The sequence below is a fragment of the Peromyscus leucopus genome, chromosome 4 (assembly GCF_004664715.2).
Source record: "Peromyscus leucopus breed LL Stock chromosome 4, UCI_PerLeu_2.1, whole genome shotgun sequence".
NCBI lineage: Eukaryota > Metazoa > Chordata > Mammalia > Rodentia > Cricetidae > Peromyscus > Peromyscus leucopus.
Window position 1 is genome coordinate 112043707 of NC_051066.1, and position 26649 is coordinate 112070355.

At 41.6% G+C, this 26649-nt stretch overlaps 1 protein-coding gene across 13 annotated transcripts in view; it reads left to right on the plus strand.

The window, feature by feature from the left end:
* Plcb4 (phospholipase C beta 4) overlaps positions 1 to 26649 on the plus strand; it is a 385025-nt gene that overhangs the window by 153623 nt on the left and 204753 nt on the right. For 10 of the 13 annotated variants that reach the window (XM_037205240.1, XM_028884521.2, XM_028884514.2 and 7 more), the window contains one exon: positions 6997 to 7058. The gene's annotated coding sequence lies outside the window, so the exon portion shown is untranslated. Of the gene's footprint in view, positions 1 to 6996; positions 7059 to 25693; positions 25754 to 26649 lie in introns of all 13 variants that reach the window. The other 3 variants (XM_037205245.1, XM_037205244.1, XM_028884523.2) reach the window with 1 other exon arrangement.

Genomic DNA, 26649 nt, shown 5'->3' on the forward strand with positions numbered 1-26649 from the left:
CAGGGAAGCCCTCTATAAGTAAACGCGGAATTCGAGCCGTGGCACCGTATCTTCACAGAAGTATAACCCCACAGCCCTGTCCGCTGTCTTCCCTGCCACCCTACCCTATAATTCCAACTCTAGCAAGTAACTGCCTAGAACCTCCTCTCCATGTTTTCTATCTGCGTCGTCATGATAGCCAGTACAGTGCTCATCTAATAATAGGCTTCATCTCCTTCTGCCAAGGCCCCTCCCTTCGCCATAATGTACGCCGAATCTAGAATGTGAATGGCCCAAGGTTTCTAACGCCCGGTATTCTCCCCCCTTACCCATACGTGCAAGAAGGATACAGCCAGCCTGACACAATCAAAGATGTTGTAGTTGCTTAAACAAGATGCTCAGGGCCGTTTAGAAGAAAAAAAATTGCTCTTGTCTTCAGTCACCCACAGTCTCCAATCTCAGCAGGGTGCTCCAAAAAATAAAACGGAGGGGACTGTTAATAAGAGAACATCGCACAGTATGTGATGTTGTGTGATAAACGTACCCTCGATAAAGACCCATTTCCACTCCACTGCTCCTAAAAATACTGGGAAGTGAACCAATGTGTTCTAGGCGCGTCGACTGGAACAGAGACTAAGATGCTCTCCGTACTAACAGTGTGCTTTTTACGAAGTCCAGCAAGTGAGCGAACCGATAACGAAGAGAAGCCTCCTGAACCGCAGTCCTGTAGAAGGGGAGCACTGTGCTTCAATTCTAAATTAATGATTTAATGAGAAACTGAGTCGGCTCATAGAATAAACACTATGGCACAAAATTTGCCAAGTTAAAAAAATCTTCACCCAATCCCTCTGTCTCAAACCACACTTGCCCATCTCAAACTCCAGAACTCACCAAACCCCCGCCCTTCGACAGCCCGCATGATTTCTCAAGATTCTTAGTCACTAGTAGGAAACTGCGTAAGTCTTATTTCCAAAGCCTCAAGTACAAACCTGATCCGCTCCGTTGGAGAAAGCTCGCCTCAGATACGTAATTCTCAGCGACCACAGTGTGTTGTGTGAGAGAGCGACAGATCGAATTATAGCTCAAAGTGATTTTCAATGATCTGGCGCCACAATGTAGAGTATAACGATATCAACAGCGACATCCAGATATACTACCTCACTATCCCACTAACATTTCAGAGAGTATCAACCGACCGATATCTCACAACGACCCCCTCTCAAAACCAAACCCCTCTTCGCCCTCTCTGCTTATTAACTTTGCTTAAACACCAAGGGCTAAACAAGTGAAAATAAATGTCACACAATCGAATTCTCCCACTTCTCTAACAATTTTTTCATAACTTAACGTATTACTTAATCATACAGTAATCCGGAACCAATAACAAGATAGTAATGCCTCCTCTCAACCCACCTAAACGCATAAGCACCCCAGCTGTAACCGATCTCGATGCAGCCCTACCCAAGCTATTAATAAAGTACCGATACAATACAGATTGTCATCTATTTATAATTAAACAAAAACCAAAACCCTCAATTTCATATAGGTTTCTATATTCCTTGAACATGTTAACAAATATAATGCATAAGTGTACGCCCCCCAACTTACTGCGATGACAAAGCAACATGAACAGATAGCAGTCTTAACCTCTACTCTTTGCCCAACATGAAATCCGTATTATAATAGTTTCTTCTCTCACCCTAGGATAGTGCATTTAAATAGTGCTCCCGACGGTTTGCCGATCAAATCAGAACCTCCTCTCTTTAAAGTCTATTCTCTCTATTCTTCCAAAGTTCGTCTCTTCTGGGCTACTCCTCTTCCTAACACAAACCATCCCAAACACCGATCAACCAGGCGAAGATAGCACCAAAGTAGTCATCTTTCCAACTAATAAGTGTTAGAAAACATATTCTGCCAAGGTCAGCCTTCAAGAGGTCGCACCGTGTCTAACTTACCAGCGTGTCCAGGGCTTCATTTCCCACTATGTGGCCGAACTTATTGTGCGTAACTCACAATAAGCACGCTCTGGCCCATCCAAAACATCGCTGAAGAAGGTAATCTAGGTTGACCCTAAACGCCAGTGGCGTAAGTCCCCCAAGCCCCATCCCCCTTTTCCCCTTTCCTCACAAGAATCGCCTTAACGGCCCCCCCTTCCCCCAACCCCCACCCCCACCCCGCTTTTTTTGTGTTAACCTGCGATCCGCTGTTGGCCAACCCCTGGGAGCCACTGCGTGCGACTTCTTCCCAGTCTACAATTTCTGCCTTCAGTCCCGTCGGCCCGTTCCATAAAATATAAAAGGGAACCTGAGCGCGCCTCATGAGCCAAGGCCCTAGAACGACGCCACAAGAAAGACCCATTACCAGAAGGAACGGCTTTCACAGACGCACCCCTACCCCACGAGCTCCTCCAATGTAACCGGGCCTCCGATCCCCGCAAGCTCAATCCCGCATCTCCCCGAGTTGCCCTTGCCCTTCGCCAGACTAGTTAACAGTCTTCCATCGCCCCACCCCACACAAAACTTGTATGTGTGTTTATCGATCGTGTGGTTGAGAAATGATCGGATCAAACCAGATCAACTGTTTATAGGAAACTGTGGTGACCAAAAAGTTAAAAAACCCCGTGCCCGGTTCTCCCCCATGAGTTGTCTCAATTGTCCGGGATTGCGATATGGGGATAGCATGTATAGCCATAAGCAAGAACAAAAATAGACCAAACAATAGCCTCCGAGAACAGCCACCGAGATCTAACTATTCCCTAGTTGTATTCAACTTCTACTCTTCAACTAGTCTTAGCAATGAGCCTGCAATTCAGATGCATAATGTTACCCCTGATGTCTGATGAGGCTGTGGGTGCCCTGTCCCTCCACTCATAACTCCCTGCCCCTCTCCTTTTCTCCCTAGCCTCCACTATAATCTCTGAAATCCCCTTAATGGACTCTACCACTAGAAGGCGTTGGGTTATTGACAACATGGAACCCAAATCAGTTCGACCGACAGTTAACAAGCAGTGAATCTCACATTAGCTTCCACCTAACCACCGACGACACACCAACACACCCCCACACACATGCACACATCACACACGCACAGAGATTCCAGACGCTCATGGTAAGAGAGGAAGCTGATTATTAACAGACCTTCTGATAAAAACTAAATCCAAAAGACATACTCCAGCTCCTATTGAAATGGTTCCCAACTGCTGTCTGAACCAATCCGAGGAAATTAAAAAAATTTTTTTAAACGTCAAGCTTGTATCAGAAATTCGAGCCAAATCTGAGCTACGTGTGTTAAGACACTGTAAAAACATTTGATAGGTCGTACACAATTGTTTTAGAAGATCCAGCAGAGAACATGAAATAAACTAAAACAAGCGGAGCAATCTTCGAAGAGCGACTGACAAGAAGAGAAACCAGAATGAATTATGAGCCAACAGGCCCCAACAATATACTGGCATTCAAAGATCCAACAATCCTAATTCATAGATACATTATTCCACCAACAAGAAGAAGACACTCCATATTATGAAACGAAAAGGAGAATAAACCCATCTCTTCTTCAAGCACACCTCTGCTGTGTAGAGAAATGCAACAACCTCTTGTATCCATTCTGGATTCTGCAGTGCTTTTTTATCAATCTTGAGATATGTTTACGCTGGTGTTAACCCCGACGTTCTAATTATGACCACAGAAATGTAAACGAGATGATGGCTAAAGTTAACTATCATCTATTAGGTGCCACCAGACAAATATCTAGAAGAGAGGCATCCTTTTTTTTCTCCATCTCTCCCAAGCAGCCACAAACTGTAGCGGAAGTAATTAAGATCTAATATTGAATGTGTTAACTATCGTTTTATATTGTTGCCTTGAACAGGTCTCAGCACTTAACTATCACGGCACTCTGCTGTACGTCTGCGAAATTCCGCAATGTCACCGCCGCCAAGTACGACCTGGAGCTAGTGACCAATCTTCCGTTATCTCACCTCCCAGCTGTTCTCACAGCTGAGCCCACCATTTCCTTAAATTTTTGGCAACAGGATAGGCGGAGTGGGAAGGTAGAGCACCTCCCTTCCTTTCAAGTTCCCAATAAGCCTTGCTGAAGAGGCCTGCATTTAGAGATCCCTGATTCCAGGGTTCATTGATGAAGTGGGCTTGGCACATGGGTAGGAGAGTGGGGACCCAGAGGTAAGCGGTAGGAGGGTGCTGTACTTTTGTGTCTGTGATGGACTTAGTGTCTGGTATGTGGTAGGAGGTAGCAGGCCACCTTCCTTGTTTTGCCTGTGAGTCTACATGTTCTTGTCTCTTCTCATTGAGTATTTGATGTACAGCACGATTTGTTCTTCTAGGATCAATACAATATTGGGATTTGGGCATTTTGTTTAACTATTAAGTTCCCTCTTACATTGTAGGAAAACATATTTCTTCTGTTTTGAAAGGCACAGAGAGAGGGCACACAGCCAGTCCTGATATCCGATCATAACTTGGTTATGGTATGTCAGTACTAGAATAGCTTGTGATGAGCTGGTCTATAAGGTGTTTAAGACACTGGTTTTCCCATGTGCTGCCGTCCTATGCTGGGGTCAGAGGGAAATAGAGGGAAGGTAGGAAAATATATGTCTAGTCTTTAAGTCTTTGTTTACAAAATGATAGATCTGGCAGGGTAATTAATTGATGAGCTTCTTAGGACCTAGGTTTGTTTCATAGCCCCAAGAAGCAGAAGAGAGTTATGAAATTTAATGTCTCAGCTCTGGCTGGAACACTTAATTATTTATTCCATTCCACAGCATTTTTTCTGAGCTCCTATTAATTGCCAGAGCCCGTGCTAAATGCAGGAAATGTAGATGATGGTTTTCAGTACATACATAAATAATTCTCATCCTCCTGGCAGCTACAGTCTCATATTCATATACAATTACAAACATACATGTAATAGAAAAAATATAGTATGTTCCATGAGGGAGGTAGCACCATCAAGATTAACCCTGATCAGGGTAGCCATGTATGAGCAACCCCAGTGTTGTCTAGAGCCTGGCATTTGTGGGATACTTGAGTATTTCTTCTTCTTAGTTTTCTCTTATAAAATAGGAATTATCATAGCACATCATTTGAGAGTTTATGTGTGAGTTCTGTATCGTTGTTGTAGTGTGAGATCCTATTGCTGTGATAAAACACCATGACCATAAGCAACTCGGGGAGGAAAGGGTTTATTTTGCTTACACTTCCACATCACAGTCCATCACTTAGTTGTACAGGAAACCAAAGCAGGAACCTGGAGGCAGGAGCCCATGCAGAGGCCTTGGAAGAGTGCTGCTTATTTTGCTTCCCATGTCTTGCTCAGCCTGCTTCCTTATAGCACTCGGTACCACCTACCCAGGGGTGGCACCACCCACAGTGAGCTGGGTCCTTTCATATCTATAATCAATCAAGAAAATGCACCAGTCTTTCCCATAGGTTGATCTGGTGGGAGTATTTTCTCAGTTGAGGTTTCCTCTTCCCGATGATTCCAGTTTGTGTCAAGTTGTCACAGAACTAGCCAGCACCGTCGTGATTCAGTTCAACCTTATGGTATGGCTTCTAGTGAGTAGTCACTAAGTCCATAAATTCCATGCATGCAGCACTTTATATTCTCTAATTCTGTACATCACATTCAAATGGAATGTTTCCATGTATACTTTGGGGTGAATTCCATAGTTTTCTAAATTTCACTTTTAAATGTATGTCTTCTTAAATACATATAATAGTTAAATATTAGATTTAAACCAAAGGCTCACCCACCTCTGTCCTTTTCACCCATCTCCTTTCTTTACTTACCCTTCCTTTCTACTTTTTCAAGTGTAGATTCTTTCATGGTCAATTTTCACTCCAGTATTTGCATGTGGACCAGGAAGTTCATTTAACAAAGTAGTCACAAGTGCTCTACACTACTTCACACTAATCTGTGACCTGTGGATTATATTCATAGTTGTCGCTCTAGACTCAGATTTGTTTCTATAGCTTGACCAGTCATTATTGATATCTCTTCTACCATGCTGTAGACACTCATCACAGAAGGTGATGGTCAAGATTTCAAATTCAAACTGTCATTGATCAGTTCTTGGTCACCAGTTTTTATACCTCTACCTGTCTCCATGTGCCCAGGTTCTCTTATTCCCATGTGCTTCTGATACCGTCTGGAACTTTTTCCTGCTACAAATTGGACAGGTCTTAAGATTAAACTCTATCTGAACCAAAACTCGAACACTAAACCCAGACTTGATGGGAACAGCTTTTTTTTTTTTTTTTTTTTTTTTTTTTTTTTTTTTTGGTTTTTTGAGACAGGGTTTCTCTGTGTAGCTTTGTGCCTTTCCTGGAACTCACTTGGTAGCCCAGACTGGCCTCGAACTCACAGAGATTCACCTGGCTCTGCCTCCCGAGTGCTGGGATTAAAGGCGTGCGCCACCACCGCCTGGCGGGAACAGCTTATTAATAAACAAAATATGGAAACAAAGATGGCTCTTTGCTTATAGGTGCAATTCATTGTAAATCTGTAAATACAATTCCACTGCAAATCTGTTCTGTTCAGCATTGTAGTACCTGAAAATATTTCTTTCAGTGACAGTTCATCTAAAAACATTTGAAAGATTTCTTGTAGTTGCAGGTCATCTAAGATCATTTTCCTATTAATCAGGAAAAGATAATCCAGTTTTATTTATGAGTTTATTTATTTATGAGGATCTTAGATAGCCTTGTTGTTCAGTTGCTGCTGAATTAGTTTACTAAGTTAAGAACTTGGTGGGAGATAGCATCATTGTAGAGCGTGTGTAAAATCATGGAGCATGTAGCAGTAAACATTTCTGATTGGATGACTTGAAATCTTTATTGTCTAAATCCAGTGTCATTAGTAATTTAATGCAGCCTCCTGATGTGCTTTAAAAAATATATACTGGATTCTGATTCTGAAACCAAAGACTGCTGATCTCCGTGAGAACTTTGAAAGAACTTCACATTGACTCTGTGTTGTCTGTGCATGCTTTCTCTGCAGGGAACTGTGCGCAGGTGTGACCAGGTAGACATCCCTTGCTGTTTGTTGTTCCCAGCTGCCTGGTGAGTACCCACTCCATCTCCCCTGGGGAAGAATCATACTGGTGACATTTTGGAGCTTGAGACTCAGGAGACAAGTCTTTTCATCCAGTGTCTGTTAAAAGTGATGTGTGACCGTTTCTCTTGGTGTGGTGGAGAGGCAAGCAGGATTTTCTAGGTTTCACCCCACTAATTCAGCTACTGACTCAGCTGCTAATCTTTCGCTCATTGTATTCTCCTGCTTGTGACAATACTGCCTAGCCTTAGAAAGCATTTGGTGTCATTGAGGGAAAGCTGTGTAAGTTTCTGTCTGGTACAGGTTTTGTTTAGGAGATTCGCGCCATCATCAGAAATTACAGCTCCACTTGCTCCCCAGTGAGAAACCATTATTTGGGGGCAATTGCTTGTGAGAGTGATGCCAGTTAATTCCATCTATACCCCCCTGACTTTACCCTAAATCCTTCATGAAATGCCCAGATAACCAGAATTGTCTTTGTATGGCCCATTGGTTTTATTTACAAATGGACACTGTCAGTGCTTTATCCTAGTACTAAATCCCAACCAAAATGACAGACTGCCTTCCACAAATTGCTGTTTTATAATTGCTGTTACAACATCGCACTGCTTGTCTTTCTTCCTTTAAGAGGCAAGAAGTGGTTTTTCAGTGATGCCCACGAACCAGTGTCTTCCCTGGTCCTCATGATAGGTGCACTCAGAATACCAAGCTTTTCATATCAGTCTTCTTCAGGACACTGCACCCCATGCCAGATTCGTCATTATCTCCTGGCTCTGACTCTGGCTGATTTTCTTCCGGCCTCTCTGTGAGGGGAAGGAAGAATTGCATAACCCAACCCCGTCTCCAAATGACCAGTCTTTAATGATATAAGAATATCAAGAAAGTAGATTTATTATTGAATGTTCCTACCTATTTTTAGTCCAGTGCACTATATTTTACTACCCTCTGAAGGGTGACTCATAAGCTTGTCTTAGTCGGTACAGTCCAGTTAAGGATACTGAGTAATTTAAAAGACTTTGAATCAGTATAGGTACACCATTTGCTTTCTACTGTGTTTACATTTTATCTTTCTGGTCTGTCCACGTTTCCCACACTTCAGTTACATTATCCACAGGTGGGTCATTTTCTGTTAATTTTATTATATGTTGTGTGGATGAAGATATCTGTGTCTAATAAGTAGAAATACTAGGGTCAAGAGTCACAGCAACACCAGAATGTAGAAGTGGTTTGTTACACATTCTAGATTCAAGGAGGAATGATTCTGGGTCACATGGTCTGAGTCCTGGCATTTGATTAAATGGAGACTTTGGGTGGCTCCAGGCCTTAGGATGGCAGATATCCCATGGGGCATCTTCCTTCCCCGTCTCCACAGCACCTGATTGGAATTGGCTACCTGGTTGTCAGCTGGAATCCTTGAGTTACTCTTGCCCTCACGTCCAGATGAGAGTTCTTTTATATTTCCCCCAAGGATCTCCTAAAAAGACAAGCCTTTGATCTCACTTAAGCACCACTCAGTAGTTAGATCTTATGAATTATGATTCTTTGAAAAATATTGAATGAGGGACTGGAGAGATGGCTCAGCAGTTAGGAGCACTGATCTTCCAGAGGACCTGGGTTCAGTTACCAGCACCCACACAACAACATGACAACTGTCTGTAACTCTAGCTCCAGAGCGTCCAGCACTTTCACACAGACACACATGCAGGCAAAACACCAATGCACAGAAAATAAGAAAAAAATACTTTAAAACGTTAAATGAATTCTTTGTACAATTCTTTGTACAATACAAAAAGTAGAAAGCATCTAGGACCCAGAATCTGAGTGTTGTTGGTTGTGTTTTGGAATGATGCTTTAGGTCCTTCGATGACAACAGTGAGTTATTTCAGACTGCACAGTGGTCCAGTGTTTTATTTTTTATTTTTTATTTTTTTATCTCTTTCATGTCCACAGTGTACATTCCGTGTATTTTATTTCTTGTGGTGGTGTGGTTTAGATTCTGCTTATTTATAGCACACCAAACTTAACTTATTACAAGTATTAGTCAATAGACTTTAAAAATTAAAAACCTATATGGTTTGGACTGGAGAGATGGCTCAGTGGTTAAGAATACTGACTGCTCTCCCAGAGGACCTGGGTTCAATTTCCAGCACCCCCAATGCAACTCATAACTGTTACTCTTAATTCCAGTGCAACTGAAGCCCTCTTGTGGCCACTGTAGGCACCAGGCATACAGGTTTTGCACAGACATGTAGGTAGACAGCAACCCCATACACATAAAAGAAAAAAATACGGTGAACACAATGATTATTTTTAGGTAAATTGTCCTCATTTTTATATTGTTAAAAATTTATGTCTGATCAAACCACAGATAATTTTCAAATTTGGAAAAAGAAAACAAATTTGGTAAACTTCCTTGTGGGATTTTAGTTCAGAAAAAAATCACTAAAATGTGGCTCTTGGAAAAAAAAACTAATGTTAGGGTTACATTGTTTCTTTCTGAATTATTTTAAATTGTTTTCGTTAACTATTAACTACCTTCAGAATGTCTAACAGTGTAATGTGTGTAACTCACCAGTGTCTCTGTCTCCCTCCTTCCCCTCCTTCTCCTTTCCTTTCATCTTTCCTTATTGAAATTTTCTATGCCATCCTGACTTCTTTTAGACCTGGAAACCCGCACATGTTACCTCAGTTACTGGCAGCTTTCTTTTTTTATTCTGTTCTGTTTTTAAAAATCTATATTGTAGGGCAAATGCAATGTTCATCAGGAGCAAAATACTGATTGTTAGATGGTAGAGCTGCATTTATTTCAAACTCTTGCATGTTAAAGATGCTGTGATTCATGGGGCAGCAGGAACAGCCATGGAAGACTATGGTTTTACATTTTCAGAGCATTCATGTCTGGATTCTCAAACTGAGTCTAGGTGTGGTGGCACACGAACGTGGGATGCTATGGCAGGAGAATGGTGGGTTCAAGGCCAGCCTGGGCTGTATAGCAAGATCACATATCAAAAACAAATCACAGCATCAAGATCGTGTATGGAACTTGATGATTTCTGCACAGGTGATTTAGGAATCAGTTCTCTCAGGGGACACTAGTGAGTGGAGCCAGGGGAAGAAGCAAGATGCCTGCCCAGCCTGACTGGGAGGTGGGGCGGGGGCTCTGGAGAGTCTGTCTCACTAGGGGCAGCTGAGCTGGGTGATTCCCTTCCTCCCCCAGCCTGTGGCTGTAGGCAGCCCTCTGCTGTCTGCCTCTGCCAGAGAAGACGCCGCAGGGGTGGAATAGGCTCCTCTTAAGAAGTTTCGGTCACACCCCCATCTCTTCTGTTCTTTCCCAGTGAAAGTTAAGTACTTTCAGAAATGATATGAAATTCATTTTCTTCCCTGGAGAATGTAATAAACTATTCCTTCAAATCCCCAAATCCTTAAATGACTGCAATGTTGAAAGACACCCAGATAGTTTTCAGTTAGTAGGAATTAGGGTTAGAAAAATTTACAATTTCAAAGCTTCCTTTAAATAAATCATTGTTGCCATGAATAATGACCTCGGTGTTTTGAAAAAAGAGACAAAGTTACCATGTGATTATATGATTGAAAATCATTCTTTCCAGAGACAAGTCCAAGTTTAATATTCACCATCACCACCATCACCACCACGCCCACCTCGTGCCATCCACATTTTCCTTGAGACAAGATCACTCACTGAACCTATAATTTGTTGAGCAGGCCAGGCTGGCTGGCCAGTGAACCCCTCTGAGTCTCCGTGTCTCAGCCTCCCAGTGACTCCATCCATGTCTGACATTTTTATATGGGTTCTGGGGATTGAACTTAGTTCTTTGTGCTTTACCAATCAAGCCATCTCCCTCCCCCCTCCCCCCAATATATATCAAATCTCAGTTCAGAATAGTGGTATTATAAGGGTTCAGAAAGTAATATTTGGCTTTAGCAGGCCGATTTATACAGTGCAACTTCACAGTGGCACAGAAATCTCTAAAAAGGCTTACGACTTTTAACCAAACTGTTTACCAGTGCTGTGGACTCTCCCAGCTTGGATCCCAACTCAGTTAAGATGTCAGGGCAGTACTGCGGTCCAACCGAAGTGAGCTGATCCACTCTGGTTCAGTCACTGCCTGCTTGAGAGCCCTGCAGGCAAGAACTGGGGATACAAAAACTGGACTTTTCTCGAAAAACAAAAAAACAAAACAACAACAAAAAAAAAACAAACAAACTGGATTTTCTAGGTGAGATGTTACTGATAACCTTCGGGAGTGGAGTATTCTGGGATGAATTTTTGGTAGAATGTGAGTTGCCTATAGAAAGACTAACAAAAAGGACAGTATTTTAGACCTGAATATATATATGTGTGTGTGTGTATGTGTATGTTGTGTGTTAGTGGAAGGTTCTAGAAGAGTTTGCATACCTGCAGGTAGACACATTTAAGAGCATTGCTAATTCTCATGCGTGACCAATTTCCTGGGGTTTTTATAGTTTGTAAAGTATCACCACAACCCATAATTTATTGGGTTCTACTCCAGTTATAGATTGCTTTATAATGAAACGTGGGGCTTGGAATAAGAGCAGTGACTGACATCTTTGATGCTTTCCTTTTTCCGGGTCCACAGTTTGGGAAGGCCTCGATTGTGCCCAGAGTGTCTTGCAGTGCACCACACACTTGGCTGCTGACACTGGGGTCAGAGGTTGGAGCAGTCCTGGGCTAGCTGAGCATCTCTCTTGTCACACACCCCATTTTTTTTTTTTTTTTTTGTCCTCTAGGATTGTCTCTTCAGGAGCAACTGAGCTGAGCTCTGGGGTGATTTTTCCATTTGACACAAGTCCGGTCAATTTACGACTTGGCCTTGGAGCTGATGCCTCATGGCTCCCATCAGCAGGCCTTTCCTGCACTGCTGTACACATCTTGGCCCTTTAGTCATGCACTGGGAATGCTCTCACATTGTGCCAGAACTCGTAATTCTGCACGGCAGATCTCTCCTTTTTTGTTGCCCGGTAACTGAGGCCAGGTGGCACTTAACAAAATCTAAAGTTGCTTATGGTCTGAATGTCCAACTGTGTCCCTCTGTTTATCTTTGATTATCCATCCTTCCTTCTGCTTTTAGAGTTGTTCCTAAGCAGTGGACACATCCCAAATCTTTTTCTTTTTCTCGTGATTTGTTGAGGAATTGGGAAATATGAGAGGACATAGCAAAATGAAGGGGAAGACAAATTTCTCACTCCTTACTTCTCTTACTATAAGGATGTACCTTTATCACCCACGCATGGCATCTTCAGAGGACACAGTTCTTCACCTTGGCTAGTGTCTGGGTTTCTCTCCTGGTCTTCCCATGGTGGCTCCTTCTTGCTCCATCTCTTCTCCTTGTTCAACCTTTCCAGGCTGATTAGATGGAGGGGAAAAGGGCAGGAAGCAAGCACTGTGACCTCTGAAAGATACTTTTTGCTGACGGGAGCCAAGGTCAGCATTGTGTCAGGTTGTGTTTCTCTGGTTTCACAGGCATTTCCGTCCTCTGAAGTGTCACCTTTACCCAACGTGGGGCCTGACACTGGGTGCACAGTGCGCATTCTCTTGCTCCCTTGCCTCACCTTCCTTTGCAAATTCACCACCGTCCCCTAGAAATGATTGAAATGCCAACTGTATAAGCCTTTAAATAAAGTGCTCTCAGCCCTGGAACTTAATTCTGAAATGCATGAAGGGGCTAGATATTCATCAAAGCTAGTAGGATAAAATGTTAATCATAGAAATCTGGTTGGCAGGTACGTGCTATACCTGTATACTGTAAGAATATATGTACTGTTTACAAAAAGAACTTGTGTTTATTTTAAAATAAAACCCCGGAGAAGAGATTCATTTACCAAAAATTATAACCGGATATATTTGAAAACAAAATATCAGTTTTGTGCTGTAGCATAGGCTTAAGCTTGTCCTGTCTCTCACTTAAGCATGCAAGCGGCTATGTGTACGTTGTGATTTGTTCTGATTTCAGTTTCCGCTCAAGCTTTGAAGAAACAGGAAAAGGCCTGGAAGCCTGCCACAGGAAAGTCCTCTAAAACATTAGCTTTTGTAGCTGGCGGTCTGCTTGAGCAGATGTCACCCACTGCCCATGCCATGCTGTTGTTGAAGTCACTGGGATGTGGTTGCTCAGTGCTGCTTGCAGGGCTACTTGCCAGTAAGAACTGTTACCTATTTTACACTTGCCCATTTTAAGTTGGATGTCCAGAGTCTTTTCTACCCTGAAGTTTAGGTTTACCAACAGGTGAAATGGTTCCTGGTTTTGGTCTATTTCTATAAAATATGAGGGAAAATTAACAAAATGTAGCTCAGAGGTAGATCACTTGCCTAGCATGTCCAAGGTCTTGTTTCTATCTCCAGTACCATAAAAATAAAATAAAATCTGGGATTGGAACTGTTGTTCCATGATGGAACACTGTGTAAGACCTTAGACACTGTAGCAAGTACACACACACACACACACACACACACACACACACACACACACACACGCACACATGCACCTCACACACAAAGTGTAACAAAAAACTTGCTAATACTCTTTTTTCTTTTTGTGGAAAGTGTGCCAATACAGTGGTTAAGTGAGTGGAAATAGTTGCATTTGAAATGCCTGCACCTGCTTTTCTGTAGTTAGAGAAGGGCAGAGGCCCTGTCTTTGCTGTCCTCAGGTGGGAGGAGGTACCTGGCCCAGGACTGAGGGCTGACGTCAACTTTCCCAGGAGATGAACCACCAGTGTCCTTGGGCTCCCACAGCTGGAAGATCAGCTGCTTCCTTCCTTTGCATATTTTGTGGGCTGTCTGGAGAGTCTGGTGTCATCAAAGCAGAAAGAGAACAGTTGGAGGACAACTCCAATGGCTCCCCGTGACAGTGTGACATGATCTTCTGGTTCTAGAGAACTTGTGACTTTGCAGCAAGGTTTCAGTTTGCTAGGCAAGAGCAGTTATGTGGCAAAAAAAAAAAGGGCAAGAAATCCATGCAGTGATGTGTGTTTCATATGGCCCTCTGGAATTTATTGGAAAATGCAAATATATCCTTATTGAACTTACGGAAAAACAGAACCCAAATGTAGTTTCCTAATGCAATTACATTTACTGAAAAACTAGTGATTTCAAATTTGTCACCTGGAGGGAATCTATAAGGAACTGGAAGAAGAATGTTAGTCCTGAAGCCTGGACTTCAGTTTGCTTGTGCATAGGGTGAGCACAGCGCCATTGCTTTTGGTGTCTTTGATGGTCCTGGTGTGAGATGGTGCGTGTTGGACCTGCCATAGAGTGAGTACTGGGTTTCTTCATTCTGTTTGTCTCTTCTTTCTCTCCTCTGCATATTGATACAACACTAGGCCACCTCGGGAGGCTCAGGATTGATTTCTGACGAGCTCTCCTTTTCTTCTCTGTAGCTATCTGCCCTTTCTTCTGGTCAAGGAAAGCATCTGTATGGAATGTCCTTGAGGAGCACAGGGTGCCTGCTGTCCTCACCCTGGTGCTCTTTTCTGTCCCAGTGATGATGCTGTGCCTTCTGGGCCTCTGCACAGTGGCATCTTTGTGCTTCAGGCTACATACGAATGCTTCTCTTCAATTACCAAGACCATCTCAAACTACCTTCTTTACACACATGCCCCCATTCCCCTTGGACCCTCCTCTCCCATTAACTAGCACTAACACACCCTTCCGTGGGGCTGGTTCATGTCAGTCCATCTGGGAAACCCGGGCTGCTGTGCCTGCCCCTTCTTCTCTCTGCTTTCTTTTTAATCCAGGTGAGATTCACATTATAAATGCTACAATTCACATTTTTATACAACGACCACCCCTACCTAACTCCAAACACTTCCATCACTCCCAAAGAAAACCCACTGCCATCAGCACTTACGGGGTCCCGGTCCTTTCCTCTTATCTTTTCCCAGCAACCACCAGTTTGCCCTGTATCTATGTGAATTTGCCCACTCTGAGCATCTCATAGGAATAGGATCATGCAGTGTGGGACCTTTTGTGCCTACTTTCTTTTGTGAGACTTGATGCTTTAGAGTTCATTCATATGTTAGCATGTATCCATACTTCATTCTGTGTTACGTGTCTAAACAATAATGTCCATCATATGTGTATGCTGCCATTTGTCTATTCATCTGCTGATAACCATTGTTTGTTCCATCTTTTGGCTGTTGTATATAGGAGCTGCTACTATTTTCAGTTCTTTGGAATATCTCCTTAGGTAAGCATTTAACTCTTGGAGGAACTACAGCTCTTTTTCACAGTGCCTGCTTACCTTTTTTATTTCTGCCAGCAATCACGGGTTTTCCAATTTCGTTGCTCTTTTTGACAGCAGATGTTTGCCTTTTACTTTTAAAAATAAAATGTAGCCATCCCAGTAGGTATGAAACCGTACCCGGTTGTGGTTGTAATCATTTTTTTCTTTTTTCTCTTAAAGGCAGGGTCTTTGCATCATAGGCTGGCCTCAAATTCACTGTATAGCTCAGGATGGCCTTGAACTTCAAATCCTGTCTCACTTCCTGAGTGCTGGATTTCAGGCCTACACCATGCTGTCCATAGGGCATGGCAGAACAAGCACCCCCAGTCCTAGTTTTTAATCTCTGTTTTCTAGTGTCTAATCATACCCTGCATCCTTCTGCTTGCTTGTTGGCGATTTCTTGGACAAGTGTCCTACATTTAAAATGGTGTGTTTGCCTCTGGGTTATTGAATTAGTTGCAGAGGTTTATTACAGATATTCTGGATATTAGATCCTTGGCAGATGTAACTGGGAGGGCTTTTCTTCTATTTTTTTAGGTTGCATTTTCGTGTTTTTGAAAATACCTTTTGATAAACAAAGGGTTTTCATTTTTTTTTTAAGCTAAGATTTGTCTGTTCCTTCGCTGATTCTGGATCTGCTAATTAGCACACTTGCCTTATAAGACTCTTGAGCTCATAACAATTTACTATAAGCTCCCCTCTCTGTTTTAGTCCAAGTTTTACGGTCATTAGTTCGCAGGTTGTGGTATACCTTGATCATCAATCCATTCTGGATAGGATATGAGGTAGTAGGAGTCCAGCAGCATTCATTTGCTTTGGGATGCCCAGTCCCAGGATTATTTGTTGAGCAGACTTCTTTCTCTATTGTATGATCTTGGCACCCCTTTCAAGCACTAACTGGGCCTAGCAGCATGGGTTTCTCAATTGTATTCTATTGTTGGATGTTCCTTTCCTTTACTCCGTACCACACTATTTTGATTATTATATCTTTTTAGTTGTTTTTCAATTCTGAAAATGTAAATCTTCCAGTTATATTTTTTTTTCTGGTGCTATTTTTGCTCTTTGTGCCTTCTGTTGCTTCTGCCTTCATCATTATTTTGTCTTGTACTGATTCTTAGCTATGGCAGTGTACCGCAGGTGAAGCCAGCAGCTCTATTAGCTTCTTGGTACATGTGGCATATTACAGGGATGCTACAATCGAAAGGACTCTCTTGTTTAGGGCTACTCTCCAGAAACCTTGGTGAATTCTACATGAATGACTTCTGAAAAAAAGAAAACAAAAAACAAAAAACCTCCTACCTGCTGGTTTTAAGCTGCCCATCAGACATCTAAGAACCTCTGTTCTAGGAGCCTTTTGAAATAGAGCAAAAGAACCCCTTTCTCCTTTGCAGTGACAGCTAGACATCGTTGTGATTTGTGCGTGTTCTGACTGTATTATTAGTTGCCATTTTTAATTACATAAATGCTATTGGAAAAACTCTCTATTTTGTATAGGAAAGATGAAATACAGGCATGAAATCAGGAAGAAGTTAGAAGTGTGGAAGGCAGAGCAAGGAAGAAGGCTGCTGGTTTTGCTGGACTCAGTTGCTGGAATGACTCACACTTGTTTCCAGAATATTTAACCTCTGCTTTGTTCCTTTGAGAATTGCAGGGTTTGTGTGGGATTTTCCTTTTAGAAAGAGCTTGTAGCCATGAATGCCCAGTAACTGCTCCTTAAGCATTTCCAGATGGTCTGTTAAGTCCTCATCTAATGGAAGCTGAGCACTTGCTCCTGGTAGATGGGAGAAAACTGCTTTAACCCCTGGACACTGTGACAGTGTGAATGTTTGAGTCTCTTGCTGAAATGCAATTGGCAGGCATCCAAGGCTGCTGAGGAGATGGCTTAGCAGGTAAAGTTCCTGCTGCACCACACGAGGACCTACGGGTCCTCATCGCACATGTAACGCTGGGAATAGTGGCTTACCTCTGTAACCTTTGTGCTGAGGGTAGGAGGATTGGAGAGACAAGCAAACCTGTGGAGCTTGCCAGACGTTAAGGTCTGGCCTCCACACTTGCACACACATCAACAGGTATATATGCATATTTCACACACACAAATACACATTAAAAAGACTCAGTCTCTCTCTCTCTCTCTCTCTCTCTCTCTCTCTCTCTCTCTCTCTCTCTCTCTCTCTCTCTCTCTCCTCCCTCTTTCTCTCCCTCATGCTTGTGCGTGCATGAGTCTTTATCAGGTTATGGCAAAGAGACTCCTGAACTGATGGGTAAGGCTCTAATTGCTGAGTTGTGGGGCTAGTTGCCTGGCTGAATTTTATCGTGGATAGCACCTACACTTCACATCTATGAAGCTACACACTGAGATGTATCTATCAATTTGGGAAGAATGACCCAGGCTTCTCACAAGTCCTTACATCAGGCAGTGTAAAATGTCTATGACCATTAAAGGGGATTTAAGGTTGAAAAAGATAAATACTAAAGACTTCTAGAATCTGTTTTTAAGCTGCACCTTTCCTTCATTATGTGTGCAGTGATAGAAACAGCAATCAAGAACATCCAAGAAAATCATTTGGGCTGATCACGCTGCAAACTTGGCTCGTATTTAGCAAGTGTCTTTTTCATTAACACCAAATTTGGAGAATTTTTTTTTTTAAACGGAAGTGTCAGAAGTGTGAATCCTTTCTGCCTATAAAGTATTCTGCTACCATGGTAGTGGCAGTGGGTAAAGTTAGTAAGCAATTTTCCTCATATGATGCAGTGTTTAGGCACCAGGGTCAGTTTGTGGTTCATAGATTGTTTATTTCAACCAAACAAATCTGACTTGGATGGAAATCAGCATGTTGAAAGTAGCTGATTATTTTTGTGTGGAGCTTGCCCTGCATAAGACACTGTACACAAGGAGAAGAGAAGAAAAGAGAATTTTTGTAACATGAGGTTAAAAAAACATTATATGGGTATGGCAGCAAGTAATTTAAAAAATATATGTGATATTGCTTAAATATATATATTTATGCATGATGTATATAGTTCTTCAACTTTGTACTTTTGTCAAATTTCATTCTAAATAAAGCAATTTTACTGCACTGAAAAAAGGAAAGAAAGGAAGGAGAAGAGAAAGACCCTCTGTAAGAGTGTAGACTATCTGCTCTGCTTATAGCCCTAACATCCAGACTGGCCAGTTTGCTCTCCAGTTGTTGAAAGGACAATCCAAGAGGAGGATTGGCTTGCTGTGTCTTATTTGCTGTCGAGGCTGCATGTAACTTATTAAGAACAACATCTTTTCTTCGAACATCAAAGAGTTTGTTAATTCCCAGATGTCACTTATGCCCCCAGCGCGCTTGAGACAGTGATTATATTGTCAAAAGCTGGTGGTGCTAAAATGGAAAGCATATTTTGTTTTACTTCTTTGCCAAATTATAGTCTACTTGGAATGAATAAAATGTATCTGTTTAGTTTTATTTTGAATATCCAGAAATGAGTTTCAGATTTCATCTTCTTAATGGCTTAATACTAAACACAATGATATAGGCCTAGAAAAAATTATTTTCCTGTTCATTAATGTTTTCTAAATGGTTGCTTTTTATGTTTGTATCTATTGTTGGTTCATCCATTTAGTAAATATGTGTTGAATGTCGGCCGTGTTTTTGGCAAGGTTCTAAGCACATTTTGGATGATGGGATCATGCAGCATACATAGATAATTCGTTTGCACTTGGGGTCAAACACAGTTAGACTATGAAGGTGACTTTTAAGCAGAGACCAAATTGATGAAAAGGCAAGAATGTGAAGAATGGTGGGCAGACTTTTCTAGACAGAGGGAAGAGCATATACAAAGGTCATAAGCAGACATGATATGATCATCTTAGTGTGATATCAGTAGTCAGAGGAAGGAACGTAGGGAATGTAAGGCTGGTGAAGTCTTAAGTTGGCCAGTAGCCAATCTCGTGTTACCTTTTAGGCTTAGAGAAGGAACTACTTTTGATTGTTGATGTTCCTTATTTGCTTATTTTAAGAACAAGAACAATTCTTTGACAGACATGATCAAGTTCACATTTTAGTAAATCACCCCTGCAGTGATAAATTAATTGGGAGTATAGAGTTGAAGATATGAGTGGAAACAGAAAATCCAGTTAGAAGTCTGATGTCACTGAGCGGGGAGAGAGTTTAGGCAGGATTTAGAACTAACCTGAATTCACTAGATGAACTCAACAGGGAAGATAATGGCAGAAGAGGCATTGGGTTGGCTCTTAGGTACTAGAGTAAGTGAGGTGGGAGGAATCTGTGGAGATTAGAGAGCCTACAGGGAAAATGTAGACCAATGAAAGTGTTCTTCTTTAAGCTTTGCTGTTGAATACATTTTGTAAGTATGCAAGTGGAAATGTCAAGTAAACAATTGGGTCTTTGGTCAGAAGCAGTTGGATAGATAAGAGGTAGGTCTGGAGCTGTGGGTAATGGAAAGAAAGATGGTATTTAATGCTTTGGGCCACATGTGATCACTTAGCAAGGGAAAATACACAGGGGAGGGTCACTTCAATGGAAAGAGGTTAGGATTGAGGACAAGTGACTGTTGAAGTCAGAAAAAACACAGAATCACTGTCATACAAAAAAAAAAAAAAAAGAAGTGTTCGGGAAGGAGAGAGCAATTCATTGGGTCAAACGGCCATTGGTTGGTGGAGACAAAAAGGGAACTTTGTAGCTCACAACGTGTAACCCTTGTATCTCACAACATGAAAGCCACTGTTGTTCTTGACAGGAAGGAATTCCGATCAACATAGTCTGAGAAAAAAAAAAGGGGGGGAGGAACTCAAGCCTGTGTCAGTTTATAGACAACGTTGATAGTGATACAGGAAAAAGAGGCTGGTATGGTGGATCTCAACCCCCTAATGCTGCTACCCTTCCATATAGTTCCTCATGTCGTGGTGACCCCCAACCATAAAATTGTTTTTGTTGCTCCTTCATAACTGTAATTTTGTTACTGTTAGGAATCATACTATTAAGTATTTCTGGAGAATGGGGTTTTAGCAAAGGGGTTGTGACCCATAGGTTGAGAACCACTGTGCTACAGGTTTCAGGTCATTTTGGGAAATGGAGTAAACATTTTGTGAACAGTGTTACTGTGTTCCATTGCAGATGTGATAAGGAATGAAGGCTGGATAGTGTGGCTGTGAGATTTTTTTCCCCTCTAGTCTAGATCACTTCAGTGGCCATAATCAGTTATAAGAATAACAAAAATGGGTCAGACCATGTGAGGAATTAGCAAAGGGAGCATGAGGGAGGGAATGAGGCAAGGACGGGAAGTGTGACCATAAGGATAGTTTCACTGAGGCAGGAGAGAGGGTGGCCATGGACTGTAGTACACAGTAAAAGGAATGGCAGGGTCTGGAGTATATAGGTCTCAAGTGGGAGGTAGCATTGTTGGGTCAGGAGTTAGTACATGTCTAGAAAACTGAATACAGAAACCTAAAATCTGAAATGCTCCAAAATCTCAAACTTTTTAGAGCACTGCAATGATCAAATTGGGAAATTCCAGACCTGACCTCATGTGACGGACTGCAATCAGAACACAGGCATCCAATTACATTATAGATGCTTACACTCAAACTGTGTGCACAAGGTTTATATGAAGGACCAATCAGTGTGATGTTTAGACTTAGGTATCTTAGATGTCTTATGTATATGCAAATATGCCTAAATAGAAATCTGAATTCTGAAACATGTCTGGTCCAAGCCTTCCAGGTAAGGGAAAGATGGTTAACTGAAGAAGATAATGGTGACTGGGCAGGGAAGAGATGCTCAGATGCAGTTTGAAAAGAGTGCAGTTGCTGGTTAAGACAGCATCAAGCAAAGGTACAAGTGACAGAATTTGATGGACAGCGTAGCCCTGGAGGCTGAAAGTTATCAATCTCAAAACCCTTTGTTTCTCTTAAGGCTGTATATGTTGTGATATATTGATCATGTTCCAGAAATATCTGATAGGATCTAGCTCCCTTTGGCTATAGATAATATAAACTGACTATTCCTGTAGACCAGACTTCTCTGTTCAATGGGAAACCTAATTTCTAGCAGCCAATGAATGTTTGTATTGTATCATAGACATTTAAAGAGATGAGCTGTTTCCTAAAATCCCTTGGAAGACAACAGATGGCATACCATTGATCTTGAAGCCTATGTGGGACCAGGGTCCACTTAGCCGTGGTTAGAAGAATCCTGAGATACAGAGATGAGCTGTTGGACAAATAATCCCATAAATGCCTTTTACAAGTATCAGCTGGTTTACATCATGACTTGAGCAAGAAAGGCTTAGGCAAGATTCACTTCCTGAACATATTCTTCTTGAGGAAGAATGAAATTTTAAACTCCTATTCACTGCTTTTGGCACTTTTCTCGAGCAGCCTGGATCCTGTTATTAACTTACCTTCCCAGTAGAGTTCAAAGGGGGAATTTAACAGGCTGGAATTGCCTCTGTGTTTCCAGGCCAAATATTTCAGTTGCCTAGATGCCTTGGCTTCTCTGTTAATTGGTTTGTATGTAAAAATCTCTTTATTGAAGTGTATCTAATACACAGTTGGAGAACTGTACAAATCACAAGTGAATAAACAGCTTCTTTTGCTTTCAGGAAGTCAGTGCTCCCAGGTAGGACTTGCCAATTCCCTGTGAGCTTCCTTAGGAATTCTTCTGGTTACTGCCCCTCCCATTAGGGTATATTAATTGCTTTTCATATTGCCATAACAAGAAACCCGACAGAAACAAGTTAAGAAAGGAGAACTGTGTGAGCTCTTGGTTTCAGAGGGCCTTATTTCCATCATGGTGGGGAAGTCATAGCAAAGTCCATGTAAGGTGGAGATGCTTTATATGGTGGTCCGCCAAAAAGCAGAAATGGCAGGAATTAGGGGCTGAGCCGTAACCACATGTCCACACCCAGTGACCTACTTTTATTAGAAATGCCTCACTTCCCAAGGGGTCCACAGCTTTCAAATTAGTGCTACAGAGTTCAGACCAAGCTCAAAACATGAGCCTAGGTCACAAACCGTAATCTATCTCTTGACTTTTTAAACCACAGCTTCTTCCTGTTTGTACCATGGTATGGTGAGCAGATATGCTAGCACAGATAAAACAAAGAACATTAAAATGATCTGTAGGTATGTGATAAACTTAGTCCTGAAATTCTTCCTGCTATTCTCTCCCTCCCAGAGCAAGGAAGAATCTTCCAGCATGAATAATAACATTATCCACACAGGCAGCTGAAAGTTATATAATATTGTAAATGGGTAGGACACAGGTGCCATTTGTTATATCTAGGTTGTTCCCTTTTTGTTTTGTTTTCATTTTTTAATATGAATCTCAGGACATTTATAACAAGAGTTCTGTGATGAGCTGTTTACTTAGACTAGAGCTTATTGCATTAGGAGGTGTTTAATCTTTAATTTGTTCATCTTGAATAGAGATGGCCCTTCTGCTGTAGGGATCAGATGCTGGCTAACTGCTCCCCTGCCCATGTAACAGAACATGTCAGACACCCACGCAAGACTTTCCTGGACTCATTTGGAATTTGTGGGAGAAGCACTTATTCCAGATGAGCAGGAGCATTCTATGGGACTTTCTATGGAAATTCACAATTTCATATGAGATCAATGGCTGAATGCTCTTTCTTTCCAAGGTTTCTTAGGTTTTATGATTTTGAGTAAGGGTGTGCCTGAAAAAAACCCAATAATAAGATAGTTTCTTTCACATAAACAAGTCAAATATGTTTTATTTTCCTGATAGCTTGCAGACATGTGTTGTGATATACCATCCCGTATATTCCCAACCCTAGAACATAGTTTTTATTCTATTAAGTTCACTAAATGACAACTCTAATGATGCATTTACTATATGTTCCAAATATAGATCATCACATCATCTCATGAGAGAGACAGAGTGAAAAATGACTCAGTAGGAATTTTAAAATATCAACATTTCTGTACTATACTTTCTCCCTACTTTTCTTCATTGTTTCATTTATTTCAGTATAACTTACATATGGAAGAAATGAAAAAATCTAGTTTATAGATGTTTTATCCCTATATAATACACCCATGATCAAGATGTTTATGTTTATATTCAAATGACCATGGTCATGCCAAACACACAGACTTATATATTCTTTAAATTTTTTTTTTATTCATTTTACATACCAACCACAGATCCCCCTCTCATCTCTACAGACATGTATTCTAGAGGTTAAATGCTAAGGATCACTTCTCTGCATTCCTGACCTGGGCTTTCATATGCTATTCATACTGTATATGGTGGTATGTAAGTATGTACAGTATGTATATCTTTGTACATGTGAAGTAGCCCAGTTCTGAGCTCTCAAAGACGCTCAACAGATTTTCACTGAGAATTCCCATCAGTGCATTGGCTGCACATGTGTCTTGCAGTGTGGGGTGAGGAAGGAAGTCTCAGTACAGAGCTATGCATGTTTACTCATCAAATGATTATTAAACCCATACATTTAAATACTATTTGTATTATTTGAGAATTCACATGGTCTATTTTGATCATATTCACCCCAATTTTTTACCTTAACTCCTCCCAATCTACCTGTGCCTTCCTATCCCCCAAACTCATGTTCTCTCTCTCTCTCTCTCTCTCTCTCTCTCTCTCTCTCTCTCTCTCTCTCTCTCTCTCTCTCTCTCTTTAGTTTAATAACCCATTGACTCTAGTTTGCACTGTGCATATACTTATGGGTATGAGACCATCCCTGGTGCATGGTTGGCATGCCAGTAACTGCACCATTAAAGAAAGCTGACTCTTCCTTCTCCAGGAGCACTCAGCTGTCCATAGCTCCTCAGTTATAGGTAGGTGTCATGAACCATTTCCGTTCCATGCTAGAATGATGACAGCTTTGGTCTTGTGGAGGTCTTATGTACTTAACCACAGCTACTGTGAGTCTGTTGAATTCATATGTTTTATAAAATTTTCTGCCAAATACGGTCATCTATAAACAGAAATCTAAGACAGAATATATCATCCTGCAGCTTCTACAACACACTAAAAGTTATATAATGCAACTACATAACCAAAAACTAGGATGAATGGTCCTAATGTCTGTAAAGTCTGAAGGTAAAGATAGTGAAATGGCCAAGAATTTGTTTAAACTGATTCTAGAAGATCGACTAATGTGGGTTAATTTAATGTAAATTATTATTTCCCCCAAAGTTTGTGATATTATATGAGGTTTTCAAAATTGTTTCTCTCTCTCTCTCTCTCTCTCTCTCTCTCTCTCTCTCTCTCTCTCTGTGTGTGTGTGTGTGTGTGTGTTTGAAGTGTTGAAACTGGGTCTGACTCTATAGCTTAGGCTAAGCTCAAACTTACAGCATTCCTCCTGCCTCAGCCTCCCAAGTGCTGGGTTTATATGTATGAGTCACCATGCATAGCACTTTAATTTTTTTAATGATAAGTAATAGATGATTTAGCTTTGCTTGGAGAACTCTTATTTACATGCTGTTCAGGGTAGTGATGAGCAAATTTTTCATCAGGAGTACAGTAGCACAAGAGCCAAGCTTTGTGAGTAATTTCAGCAACAATGTTGGTAGTAACTGAGTTTGGGCTAGAGAGAATGATGGGGTTGGGCATAGTAGGGAGTATCCCAAGTATCCCAGGCCACAGTTTAGAGCACTTGGGTTAGCTTGGAGGTGCTGGAGTGTGTGGAGATGAGAATGGTGTAAGAAGGGCTAGTTGTCTGCATGTGTACCAAGCAACATACTCTGTTTTAATATTCAACTGTGGAACACTTTGCTCTCACCTTCAGTGTAGGTGAACAGCTCAGAGCTCAGCAGGCTGGTTCCTCCAGGTGCCAGTATGCTTTCCTCAGAGCCTGAGCTAACTGTGTTGATTGGTGTAGGTTGCTGCTGGGCTGTGTTGACTGATGTAGGTTGCTGCTGGGCTTGGACAGGGAGGAAGAGGTAGAATTACCCTAGAGTCATCCCTCTGTGTGCACAACTCTTTGTGTGTCGATGCACTGCAGGGTGTGTGTGTGTGGGAATAGCATGGCTTTTGATTTCCAAATCTGACTGTGCCACACTAGTCCTTTGCACAGATGGTGGTGTCACCAGGCATTGCCACATAACACATTCGTGTCATTGTTATTTCCCAGGGCATAAAAGGAAAGAGGACATTGTTAGTAGTTCCTCATTTCTGAACCTTTTAGTCCATTTTCTGTACTATAAATGGTGGCACTCAAAGGCAGATGATATTTAAAGGACTTTCTGATTCATCTTAAAAATGTGCCCTTCTGTACCTCTGCATAGCCTACTTGATCACCTATGTTGAACAGACCTTTGACAGGTCTTTTTTTATTTTCTAAATAAGAGTAATATGTTTACATGTTTTTTTTTTTTTCAAAAGAAAACAGTGAAGAAGACAGTGCAGTGGACTGATTCCTGTCCCGTGTGCTAATCCTTGCAGGTAACTGGCCACTATAAATATTTTTGTTTGGAAATCTTCTGTTAGTCATTGATGTAATTTGGGTTGCATCTGGCTTCTAATACCTATCAATTTGCAAACGGATTGTGAACCTATTTAACAAATGACTGTTTCATGAATATTTAACCCTACCTAATGAGTTCCAGGCCATCCAGAGCTATGCTGTGAGACCCTGCACTTAAAAAAAATAGAGTGTGATCTAATGATAATCAACCAGAGAGCTTAGCAATGCTTATTTGCTAAGTTTCTTCTTGGGGACATGGTTCAGAGAACTTATGACTGTGCTCTTGGAGAAATGGGAAGATGCCAGAAAGTTTCTCCAAAGATGCTGTCTTTGGGGTTGTCTGTTCAGTGACTTGACAGTAGTATTATTATGTACAGCTCTTAATATACCCTTAAGAATACTATATTTTTCCCAGGGGTGGTGGCTAATGCCTTTAATTCCAGCACTTGGGAGGCAGAAGCATGTGGCTCTGTATGAGTTCAAGGCCAGCCTGGTCTACAAAGCGAGTTCCAGGACAGCTAGGATTACACAGAGAAACCTTGTCTCAAAAACAAAAACAAAACGGAAACAAACCCAAAAGAATACTATTTTTTTTCTGCCCCTTTTCTATGTGGTTGGCCCTTCTATTCTGTGTGCTGTCTGAACAGTCAAGGAATTGAGCCTAGGCATGCCTTGTGTACATAGCTTTACCACACAGCTTTTCCCATTTGCTGCCTCTGAAGCATTATGAAGTCTTCTGCTCTATCTCTAAGCTTCGTTCTTGTTCCATTGCCAGCCCCGAGGCAGGCCCACCCACTGTGGCCAGTTTCTGGTCTGCTAGCGTTTCTCCACTTTGACCTCTCAGGAGCATGTATCACCCTGATTTTCTGACTCT